This window comes from Balearica regulorum, chromosome 3 (genome assembly GCF_011004875.1).
Source record: "Balearica regulorum gibbericeps isolate bBalReg1 chromosome 3, bBalReg1.pri, whole genome shotgun sequence".
NCBI lineage: Eukaryota > Metazoa > Chordata > Aves > Gruiformes > Gruidae > Balearica > Balearica regulorum.
The window spans coordinates 27,012,999-27,025,498 of record NC_046186.1 but is presented as its reverse complement, the minus strand read 5'-3'; the positions used below and the strand labels follow the sequence as shown (position 1 = coordinate 27,025,498).

The 12,500-nt window shown below is 39.1% G+C and overlaps 1 long non-coding RNA gene across 2 annotated transcripts; it reads right to left on the bottom strand.

Moving 5' to 3' along the window:
• Window positions 1–1,055: 1,055 nt before the first annotated feature.
• On the bottom strand, window positions 1,056–8,114 carry LOC142600927 (uncharacterized). Of its 2 annotated transcripts, XR_012834417.1 has the most exons (5): window positions 7,642–8,114; window positions 3,191–3,243; window positions 2,895–2,987; window positions 2,334–2,776; window positions 1,056–1,286 (listed from the first exon to the last, which is right to left on the bottom strand). It is a non-coding gene; the product is annotated as an uncharacterized LOC142600927 (long non-coding RNA). The 2 variants fall into 2 exon arrangements; XR_012834416.1 differs by having other exon boundaries at window positions 1,056–2,776.
• Between the last annotated feature and the right edge of the window lie 4,386 nt (window positions 8,115–12,500).

Here is a 12,500-nt window from a genome sequence, read left to right as displayed (position 1 = left end):
TGCATATATATGCTACAAAGTCACTTCTTAGTTTGAAAATGACTAAATCTACAATTGTTATTCATTTATTTTGAGAAGATAACAGGACTGGAGGAAGGAGGGGCACTGGAAAGAGCATATTTGTATGTGGGTGGGCAAAGAGAGGGTTGAGAGAGGTAGAGGATGTTTTGAGCAGTTTTGGGTAAGGAGGGGGAGAACTGGCTGGGCAGATGGCTCTCTTAAAAGCAGGATGGCAGAGGACACCTGTATGGGATGCTGAGCAAGAGGCAGGAGTCAGAAGGGTCCGGGCATCTCCAGAGGTCTGGGTAGGAAAGAGGAGTCCAGATAGTTTTAGAGAGGGTTCTGTAGCAGATTATGGATGTGTTTGGGGGAGAAACAAAGGCAAGGAATGCTCTTTCTTCCCTCCTTTACTCATCAACTTCCTCGTTTTGTGCTCTTCCAGGGTGTAAGAACAGCGGTCTCCCTTTTTCTTCTAGCAGTCCTTTCCCACCAGGAACAAGCTTGAACTCTCCTCTTGGGCCTTTGGGACCTGTTGGCGAGGGCAGGACTGTTTCCTTTGGGATGAAAGCAGCAGGGTGCCATAAGGGTGGTTCTGCCACCATGAGTGCATCAGGGTAAGTGGTGCAGTGGGGCTGGAGGAGCTGGGCTGGACCAGGGGCTGCAGCGGATGCCCTTGGCTGCACCCTGAGCCACCACTGCCCTCACGTCTCCTCAAGCACATGCTAAGCCTGTTCTCCAGCAAAAATGGCTAGAACGCAATTGTGCTGCCTATAAACTGAGTCTCTGACTTCCGAATTCTTTCTGTAGTGCTAGTCCTTCCTGACAGATGCTGGGTCCATGTAGGGAGAAGTGGCAGGGCTTCAGCAGCAAGCTCTGTCTCCTGCAACTGACTGCTCTCCCCACAGCAACAGCTGTAACTGGAAAGTGGGAAAAGTGGGCTTGGATGCTTTTGGTCCAAGGAGAGAAATCTTCTTACTTCCGGATGATGGTCTTATATACTAGGCCACTTATGTATTACTAGAGGGGAGGGTAACTCTGATATATTTTGGAAAAAAACCAACCACCCCACAAGTTCTAGATTTTTATGAAAGAGAAGATATTTTCAGCACTATAAATCCAGATTGCAAAAAGCACCTTCTATCAGCAGGTGACTGGTCAATAAATGTCCCAGACAGACTGTCCTTTAAATTTCCTGTCTTGGCTAATTCCAATCTTCTCCACACGCAATCTTCTGAACTCTGCTCCTGCGACAGGCTGGAGGCACACAGGGATGGCTTTTAATCCTGCTATAGCAATCAGATAAATAAGTCCCTTTGGGGAACTTGGGCTGAGGCAAAGTGGAAATTAGTATAATTTAATCTTTCTATTAGGACATATCTTAAAAGTTTTTAGAAGTGATTCCTTCTTTTTATCTACATAGTTTCTATGCCTATGAGATTCCTTCATTTTATCTACATAGTTTCATTGCCTATGAAAATTAAATTTCATTAAAGGAAATACAGTATGCTGCTCTCTAGAATCACTTAGGTACTAAGAAATCAACTGCATGCTGTGAACTTCATCCAGTGGAAGCTGTTACTGATGTAGACAGCATTTAGACAAAAAGAGATAGAGCAATAGGGGCCCAGCCTCACAAAAAAACCCCTGCATGAATCCCAAGTTTCTCCAGTCTCAGAGTCACAAATGTTTCCAAGCAAGCTAAGGCAAATCTCCAGCAGACAGCTGTTGTCGAGGAACATTAAATGGGAACACTTCATTTGAAGAGGCAGTCTAGCAGAAGGGGTTCAACTTAACTACGACTCTCAGAGCTACTGCTGCTCACAGCTCCGCATTTTCTGTGTGTTCTTCTTCCTTCTTACAAAGCACAGGCAGGACAACAGTGTGTTGCTCATTATCCCTTTTTGCAGCAGGACCTGTTTGTAAAGTTGTAGGTAAAGTTGTAGGTAAAAAGTGACCTCTATTAATTCATGACTCAAATGAGTTACTTCATCTGAGTTTTGAAATTAGAAAAGCCTTTGCATCTCTCAAGGGGATCTGTTACATGAGCAGGGAAGGCCTAAGATAGACCTTTCAAGAGCTCTCCACCTGCCTGGCTCAGAGTATGAGTTGACGACTTATTCACTTGGAATAAGTAAATCTTCATCTTTATTATGATATGGACACAAATGGTGTCGCTGACAACTTTGTCATGACCTAGACTATATCCTTTTAGTTTCTCCAAAACAAACTCCCTATCTTTCTAGCCATACAGGATTGTAAGTCTTGGAATTTAAAAACAAGGTATTAATATAGTCAGATCAAGTTTGATTAAGTATCTGCATGTTTGGGTTTACCTGCAATATGTGTCTTTAAAATTTAGTTCTTTCAAGCCTGCTGTCATCTGAACCATTACAGTATGTAAATCAAGCTGTCCTGGCAAGCTGTACCTGCAGCAGATTGTGAGTACAGCATTCTGCTCATGGGAGTGCTGAAAGTTAAGGAACTGAACTGCAACCCTTTAAATTCATCACAAATTCATAATTACCTATTTTGCCACGTACCATATACACCTCAACAGAAGTTATTAAAATGAAGAAAATATGCAGGTAGGTTTAAGAATAATTGTTACAAAAATATATCCTACTAAATATAATAAAAAGAGTAATTTCTCTCCATTGGATATTGCATAGTTCTTTGTAACCATGGGAGAGGAAAAGAAAACCACCCAAAATACTTGCTTGAGGCATTTCTTTCTTCTACGTCCATTGTGAAATCTTCTCAGCTCTTGGCAGGAAGCCTGACATTTGCATACAAAGCCAAAGAAAATAGTTACAATTTTATACATTAAAATAAGAAAGAAAGAGATGAAAGTTATTTAGAAAAAGGAAAAAAAAAGAAAGAAATTTAGGACATACTAGGTTTTGGTCTATAATTTCTGATGGACTGACATTACAAGAAAATGGATGCAGTTCAGTTTCAAAATCATTTGAATGGTCCACTTGAGGTTTCTAAAAGATAGCAAAGAAGTCGTATAATTAAACCATCTCAAACAATGCTCAAATGTTATTTCCCAGAATTGTGAAACCTAGGGAGTGAAATCTGAATATTGTTGTTAACTAAGTAGAGTCCCTCAGTACATGCTGTGACTATTTCTCAAAGTACTACAATAAATGCAACCTCAACCTGAAGCACCAAAAAATATCATCCTCACCTTTCAGCTGGGAGAAGCATCTGAGCAAGTGATGACTAAACATTCCAGTCAAACTGAAAAAAAAGAGAAAACAAAGTAGAACATTGTTTCACAACTCCCATGTACAAAAATGCAGAGTAGAAATAATCAGAAAGTGACTGGATTCTAGAGGCCAAGTGGAGGAAGGTCAAATCCTCAGTAAGTATCAAAAACAGGTAAGATGATTTTTAGAACTATTAATAACTGAGGACAAAACAGAAATTTCATTGTTTTCTGCCAGTTTATGATGGGTCGTACACGTCTTAAAGATTCAGTACAATCCAGACCATCTATATCAACACAATAAATCAAAAGGATAACAATAATGTCTGAAGAAGTGAGAGAGCTTGAAGAGTTACTAAAAAAAATAAAACCCATTGGCTAAAGGTGACAAGAAGATTATGATAAAGATCTGGAAAATCACTAACAGCAGTGATTTGGCGGAAGTGAGTAGGGATGGATAATTCACTATTTGTCACAATACCTTGGAGACACCTAACGAGATGATGAGATAGCAGATTTATAGCTAAAAAGAATTAAATTTTTCCTGCAAAACGTATAATAAAATATAGAACTCGATGGGACATATTAGAGAGGACAGATTATAATGAAATTCAAGCAAGGAAATAAATGGAAGATAGGTCCATTGCTGAGCATTAAAATCATTGCTATTTCCAACATAAAATATCCTTGAATAACCAGAAACTGGAAGGATTTTCTATAAAAAAAGATACCTTTATCCATGTATGATACTTCAACACTCTTCCTCTAATCACACACCTCTGACCAATGGATCAAAGACCACCAGGATATAAAAAAAATCTCTTGGTTTGTGAGGAACTAGAGGAGTAAACTAAACGACTTATGACACAACAAATAATAAGAAGAAAAATAGAAAATTAGCAGTTTAAAATAGTAAAATCAGAGATGCGTCTGCTCTGCACATATCCTTTCACAAAGGCATTGAAGCATCTAATATTATGGGCCAGCCTGGAGGCAAAACAGAGCAAAGGGCGTGCAGGAGGCCCAAAGGCATGTGCAAATTGTTAAAACAACAGGGCCAGGACACCAGCTCAGCACTGTTCCTATCACCCATACCGTTTCCTTCCAGGCACGGCAGGGCTAGTTTGGCAACTATCAGACAATGCCCAGGAAAGGTCTGAGCAACAGCATGAGCCAGGGGTTATTTCCAGTACACAATCCAGACAGAGCTGGGCTGTTTGGGTCAGGGAAGCTGTACTACACCACTTGCCCTCAGGGCAACATAACAGGCCCTATTTTCTGGTGTGGTTTTATGTGATCACAGGGATTCCCGTTAAGCTTTTTGGTAGAGAGAATGGGCATGAATAGAAAAAAACATGTCTTCATAGCTGATAGTAAATGGCAAGGGGGTTAGTCTGTCTCTTCAAAAACCAAGATTTTTCTGTCTTAGGCTGCACTGGGTCCTGCAGGTGTCCTAAACATCCACCTAGGAGAGGAAGTAAAAGGCCTGGCCTCCTTCCACAATTTTTTCCCTCCTCTTTAAGACCATGCAAAGACATAATACTGTACAGAGCATGTGCCTATTTACCTTATTTATCTCAGCATTGCCTTTATGCTGGCTGAATATCGGGCAGTTGCCCCACCTCCAGCCATAGTATTGGTAAGTATTTCTTAAATTCAAGGTGCATCCAAGATGATGGATCTTTTATATAATATATACATTGCTATATGTATGAAAAAGATTCATATAAACAGTCATTTCTGCGTGAATGTTGTGTTCCTATTTAAAATTCACAGCAACAAGCAAGGGAAATACAAGACTCTCTTTGAGCCTCCACCCACAAATTGATGACTCTATACAGATCAACAGAAGAAAATCCTGTTTATAATGAACATATAACAGTGGTGTAGTGACTTTGACACAGATCTTTGTGTAAAGAACAAAATATTTCTATACAGTCTGACAACCACCCAGGCTTGTCCTTGCCTTCTTCATCTTTATGGCTTGGGCCAAAACTACACACTTGACAATCAGGCCGCTGCAAAGAGGGTCTACTGGGCCTATGGGCTCTGCTTTTCATTTAATTTCTTTTTGAGGAGGAAAATTAATAGCATCTCCCAAACATATTCTATTTTTTACTTCAGGATAAGGTCACAAAGTCAATTATGTCAATCCGTGACATGATTTCTCTTTCCTGGTTTGAAGGGCAAAAATGTTTAATTACTGTCAACTTTTAAATAGTAAACACCACACACCAACAGGAATGGCTTGATGTGAAGTTGATTAGAGGGCTGGAGCACCTCTCCTGTGAAGACAGGCTGAGAGAGCTGGGGTTGTTCAGCCTGGAGGAGAGAAGGCTCCAGGGAGACCTTACAGCAGCCTTCCAGTACCTAAAAGGAGGCCTACAAGAAAGATGGGGAGGGACTGTTTACAAGGGCATGTAGTGATAGGACAAGGGGTAATGGGTTTAAACTAAAGGAAGGTAGAGTTAGATTAGATGTTAGGAAGAAATTGTTTACTGTGAGGGTGGTGAGGCACTGGAACAGGTTGCCCAGAGAAGCTGTGGATGCCCCCTCCCTGGAAGTGTTCAAGGCCAGGTTGGATGGGGCTTTGGGCAACGTGGTCTAGTGGAGGGTGTCCCTGCCCATGGCAGGGGGGTTGGAACTAGATGATCTTTGAGGTCCCTTCCAACTCAAACCATTCTATAGTTCTATCTATGAAGCATCCAGAGCTGTTGCACACTGTGCATGCCAGGGTTGTCTCTGCATCCCCACACTCAGTTAAGAACAGAGTCCTGTTGTCATTAGAATGGCTACAGCTGGATAAAGTAGAATTAAAGCCGAGGCTGTGGAAAATGTAACTGAGAGGATTTTTTAACTAAAAGATATCTATTGCCCTTCTTGTGGGTATGATGGTAGAAATGGACAGTAACAATTTAAATTGCTAACCTAGTTACAACCTTGCAATATTGTTAGAGTAATCTAAACTTATGAAGAGCTCCTTTGACCTACTCATTCAGCTTTCTTAGTTCCAAGATACATATAAAGGGAGAAAGAAAGTTGCATTTTCAATTACATGTACCTGAAGTGGATGAATACTAATGGATTTTTATTGAATTTATTAGGGATGTTAGAGACACGCAGCGAGTCAGATGATTGTGCAAGCCAAAGCCAGAGGAGCTCTTTCTCATAGGACCACTAATTTCAGTAGGCTTTCTCTCTGAAAAAGGACCTACCATCCTGAGAAATAACTACCTAAACTAGCTCAAATTGCATCATTTTGACTGCTTTGGACAGCTGAAAAAAAAGGAAAAGGAAGCTACTTTTCAATATGTTTAATGTCCGTTTCTACCAACAGGTGTGGGAGAAGCCATCCTCTGAGTACTTTTTATTCTGTGGTGACACAAAATAGCAAGTGCCAAATAACAAGCACACAAACCTGCTGATGAAAGAAGTCAGCAGAGTCTCATTTTATTGAATGAGAGGAGGTGTTAATTACAGACCTCATGGTAACTGAGCTGCCAAGAACTAGCAAATACAATATTCAAATTCAAATCGTGCATTATTTCCTAATTCTTACATGTTCAGATATTTAGACTAAGCTGAAGATGGACAATATTTTCCTTTTTACTTCAAAAAAGGTTTCCCTACACTTCATGTTAAAGTCTGTTTTATCTGCAAGTACAAGAACATAAGGCAGTAAAAAGGGCAATTCAGTCTTATCAGAATTAAAACTATTAAAATGTCCATAGACCTAAAGACAAAAGCAAGCTTGAAGCAAACATGCTACATCAAGAGAAACCAATGCAGCTCCAATCAGTAGGATCAATTTTTCATCAGTGTGCAGCATCAAGCCCAGCTCTGGTTCAGGTGCGAAGCACTGGTCCCAGTGGCCAGCTGTTGTCCCAGGGATCTAAGGCCCAAGTTAGGTGTCTGTTCTGTATCGGCAGAATTTAGGTGTCAGCCTTCCCTCGCTCATTTGGAGAAATGCCACTTCATTGTCACAGCTGTTGCAGGTGCCTACGTTCCTCTTGAACAATGTGCTCGGGTTCTTGGGCACTACTAGCAAGTACGTTCAGGCATGCTTCCTTGCTGGCTGCACTTTGCCACAGGTAAAGGCTTTACTCTACCCAAGTCTATTTGGCATTCAGGTGAGGCAACCCTGTGCCCCAGTCACTTTGAAACCTCAGTTTGGCCTTCAAACATCTTTGATGCTAATTATGATATAACAGCCACGCGAAGTTCAGTCTATATTTGAGTAGACTAAGTCTATATTTGAGTAGACTAAGACTAAGACAAAGTCTTGTCACTGAAACCCCTTGGGATTTCCCGTACACAGCCTGTTTAGTGAGCATGGGATTCATCTCAGCTGATGAGATCTAAAAGTTAAACTGCCAATCTAAGCTACATCACTTCAAAGAAACTTCCAGAAGATGATTCATTTCACATACCATGAACACCTCTCAGATGCTCTTTTCTCTCTGTTGATCACGGAAGGAGCTCAGGTCCCTTACTTAGGCTATGAGATCAAATAAAAAAGGAAGAATTTAATGTTAGGGCTATTTGATCTTACATTTTGATTTCTTGTAATATATTATGTTTTGTGTATAAATTAGATTCTGTATGGGAGGTGTTGGTTGTTTTGTTACCAGGTGGTCATTAACATACCTGGACAAGTAATATGCTGTCATAACCTCAATACTAAGAAAAAACACCTTCACATATGGAAACTTCAACATGTAGTGTCTTATTGGTGCTGGTTTCAAATATTACAGCTGCCTAGAAGTAGACTATTTTAAAGCAGAATTTTTAAAAAGAGCAGAGGAAAGCAGCAGGTCACACCAAATGAGAGATCACAGTAAGTGGGAAGGATGCAGCTTTATGTTGATGATAATTTTATTCTTTCAGGCTCAAGAGACTTGCATTACCCTTTCTGCAGCTAAAATTCCATTGTGTTTATGTTAGTTAACCAAAAAATACAAGTCAGTTATTTTCCCCATAGGCAAAGGATTTTTCGTGAAGGCATTTAAGCTACATACTAAAATTTGAATGCATGGAGTTAGCTGTTGATTTCCCTTGAATATCTAAGCACACACACAAATTAGCTCAGAACCTTTTCTATTAGACAATGGTCACATAAAGTAATTAAAAATTAGTTATCAGAGCTTCATTTTGTCAGTAATTTATTCTGTAATTCTTAATAATGATACAGTGGTAGAAGTTTATTAGTACATTAAATTTATTAAATAAATATTGCATATGTCATGTAACAAGTTTGAGCTTAGTTCAGATTTGCAGAGGTACTTCAATTCTAATTTTGCTACCACTTCTTCTGTCCTTATGCTGATCTTCAAAGTAAAGTTTTAACATATTACCATGGCCACACAAAAAAGGGAAGATTCAAAATATGCAGATAGAAAGAAGGAGCATGATTCCCACTGATTTTTAATAAATTTGATTTGTAAATGCTATTTATGTCTTTAAAGTTTTTCCTGACGTGATTTAAACCAAAGAGAAAACAGAATCTTCAAACCCTAGTGAGCACAAGTAAACTTTGTGCATACAGGTGAGGATTTTAAACCTGCATGCTATTTTGGTATTTACACGGCCTGCTTATAGATCATATCCAAACATTTAAAAATAGATCTGCCCTTCTGCCCTCATGAAAGAAAAAATCATGGGTTAGTTATTTTTGGTTTTCCCACTCCAAATCCGAAGTGCATGGGAAAACTCATGCTGAGTTTTTGCTTATCCTTATTTCACAGCTAGTATCTAGCACCAGAGAGTGTTGTGCTCCACTGCCTCATAAAACCACTGTTCAAGACATCCCTCGTTGAGCAAGGGTTGGGTGTTGAACATGACCATGCCAACGACCAGCACTGGAGATTCACAGGCAGCTGGGGCACACAATTTCTGAATTGATTCCAGACTGCATTCAGGAGAAATAAAACTAGTGCTAACACACATATCCTACCCAGTGCTTTTGCAAGGTCAGTGAGTTGCTACTTTTTCTACCTGGAAAGCATTGACATAGTCTAGTTGAACCTTACACATACATGAATCTCTCTGGCTAGATTTATGCTGTCAGATGTGGGTTTTGAGGTTGCATGGATGTAATATATTACTGAGGAGAGCTCAAGGACATCAGGTCTCCAGACTAACAAAATGCAGAGTCAGGTGCCATTGTTTGGGGAATATGAGAGCAAAAGGTTCACAACCTTGTTATTTTTTTGTTACTAATATCTCCTTCAATCTAGCTGACATATGGCTTGAGGTATCCTTTCTCCAGATGTCACTCCATGCTGATGTGTCATGAGAATTTGGTGGTTATAATTTAAGTGCACTTACAATCAGAGTTCCACTTCTGTCCTGCTAAATCCAGATAAATCACACCTGAACTCCCAAAAATCTTCTGAGAGGGCTCAAATAATATGGGAGATATAACTTATTTTTGTTTTGCTTTGTAGGGGAGGTTTTGGAAACCAGAGTAACTTCAGCCCCTAACAGCCTAGTTTTTATCGTGAAAGTACGTGAAAGAGCTCCCATTTGCCTCAGCAGTCAGAAAGAATAATAGTTATTAGCAGTCCATAGTCAACAGAATGTGCCCTCCTGTTCTCCCTCCTAGTCTTTTCTGTGGTGCCACATTTCAGACAGAAGAGTTTAGAATGCTAGCAGCTGGCAGAGGCAAAAGATTTTTTTTGAGGAATTATGTATATACTAATATATTGATTATTTGCATTCTTTAGGATTCATTGTAGAGTTTTCCAAATGAAAGTTGATAGATCTGAACTAGCAATGTCTCTTGGTTTCTGTACCTTACATTTTACAAACTAGTAAAACCTAGTAAAATCTAGTTGGTGTTAGTATACTGGTAATTTTAGGTGTAAAATCAATCCTCTCTGTAGTCAAGCATCTGAAAGGGTATGAGAAAAGGAAGGAAAAAAGGGTGTGATGAAGAAGAATGGGTTTCTACAGTCTTCAGCTCCCATGGTAACAAAGGGATTTGTATCAAAAGTTCACAGAGTAGGTTTCAGGAGAGAATATGGAACATCACACAACATTTCAAAGAAAGTTTGAGATGTCAGAAATGCATTATCAAAAGAATCATGATAAGGGTTAATCAACAGATTTTGATATTTTGTTCTGTACAACCACATTTCCCTAGCAACAGTTTTAGACCACCCATGCCCAAGTAGGCATTCAAAGCCCTCCTTTCCTTTAGACTTGAGACATTGTTGAGTTTCCCCTTGTGATATGTAACAAATTCTTCCCTTATTTGTTAGCTGTCTTGCAGATACTGCTTTCTCACTAGCTATTGAGCGTAAACTAGCTTTTTGTTTTGTGATTCACTTAATGATAATTATTTATTTCCTATTAAATCTTTCTACCAAAAAACTTCAGTCAATCATCATACTATTAATTTTATCCAAAGCCTATGTTTTGATTACACAGTGTTTAATCAAATAAAAAATTATATTTCATAAGTAGCATTATTTGAAATTAGTCTGATGAGCAGAGCAACTGGAGGAGCCAGAGTAATAAACAGGAAAGGGCGTTGTGACAACTAATGCAAGGAAGTAAAGGTTATGATGGTGACAAATAATTGAGGTAGCAGTGGAAGCAACCCAAAAATTTAAAGATGCATGCTATCCTTGAGTAGATGTGAACTAGTCATGCAAAAGAACTATCACCTGAAATGTCTTCAGTTTCCATGTGCTCTGAAAAATAGGGATAGAGCTGAAGAAGAATGGGTATTTGAAGGACCAGCAGAGAAGAGATGAAGTTTCAGCGACAACTGAGCTCTTGCAGATACCTGCTGAAAAACAATGCCTGTAAAACAGATATGTGTTCAAGAACAAAAGATTTATGAGCAAGACCAAGGACTGTGGTGGCTGGTGGAACAAACAAAGAGAGCTGTTGACTGTCAGATTAGATAAAAGGATTAATCCATGTTACTTCTGCTTTGACAAAATCACGAGTCACAGAAAGCCACCAACTTCAGTAAGAATCAAGACAGTATTAATGCTTTCAATGCCAAAAATAAGCATTCTGAAATACAACAATTTTTGTGCTAACCAATTGTTCTACCATACCTAAGAGGATGGATAGAGAGGGAAACACACTGCATGAATAAGCAGGAAACTGCCTCTTAAGCATACTCTTTTTTATGGGTGGGGGAAGTGAGCAAATAGCTGTGTGGTTGTTTTAGCTGCTGGCCAGGTTAAACCAGAACACTAGTTCTCTGTATTGGTGCCCCAATACATTTGAGGCACATTATATTTCTGGTTAAACTTCATTGATTGCCTTTAAATCTTGTGTGTTTGAAACAAGAGCAGGGCTTCAGTGTTCCTTATAAAAAATTACCTAAGCATCACAAAGTATCCTGTCAAAATACTTGGCATCAAGGCCTCCCAGTCTCATAAGTATTTTGTAAGAATACCATCATTACCTTTTAAACAGCTTTCAATTCAACAAACCAAACACACCAAGTTAAGCCTCTTAACACAAGATAGATATCTTTTGTCAAAACCCTATCAAGAGATCAGTTTCTTTTTTTAACTTCCAAAGCAACTAACAGCATAAAAGAGAAGAGAAGATAATAGAGGAAGTTGGAGGGTAGCATAGGTTTCAGATCAGAAGCAAAGGTGCTTCTCTAGAAGGTCTTCAGGGAAAAAGAGAACTTGAAGGCCGAGAATAGGTTTTGCACAATAGTATGGCCTCTGAAACCAATTTGAGTCAACAGAATTCAACACGAGTTTCAAAGGCTCATTTCAATGATGACCCACTGTCCTGTGAAATAATATAGTTACCCGGCTAGTTCTGCAGGAGCTATTAGCAGAATTCTTGAAAGAAACCAGGACTTTTCAGTCAAAATGTATTTACTGGTTACTGACTCATTGACTGATGACAAAGAATTGAAGCGCACACCAAATCCATCAACAAACAAATTGGTTTCCTTATGCAACCTGAACATAAACACCAGGGAAATAATAGAAAAGATGGAGAAGTTTCTTACTTTCTCTTACAATGAAAGAAAGGAAGCAAATGTTTTTTTCTTAATAAAATTGTGTTGGCTCTGGTATTCAAGCAATAAAAGTTTTCCACATGCACTGTTGAACTCCACTGTTCAAAAGCCTTGGAGGAGATCTAAGTTAGCCGTGTAACAGTGTTGGGAATATATATCCTTTTTACACAAACATTCATGTTTTAATTTGTAATAAAATTCCATATACTTAAATCACTTTAAACGTTCACATAATAGTCCATTTTTTTGCTATGACCATGAACTTGCTATGAATTTCTTCCACTG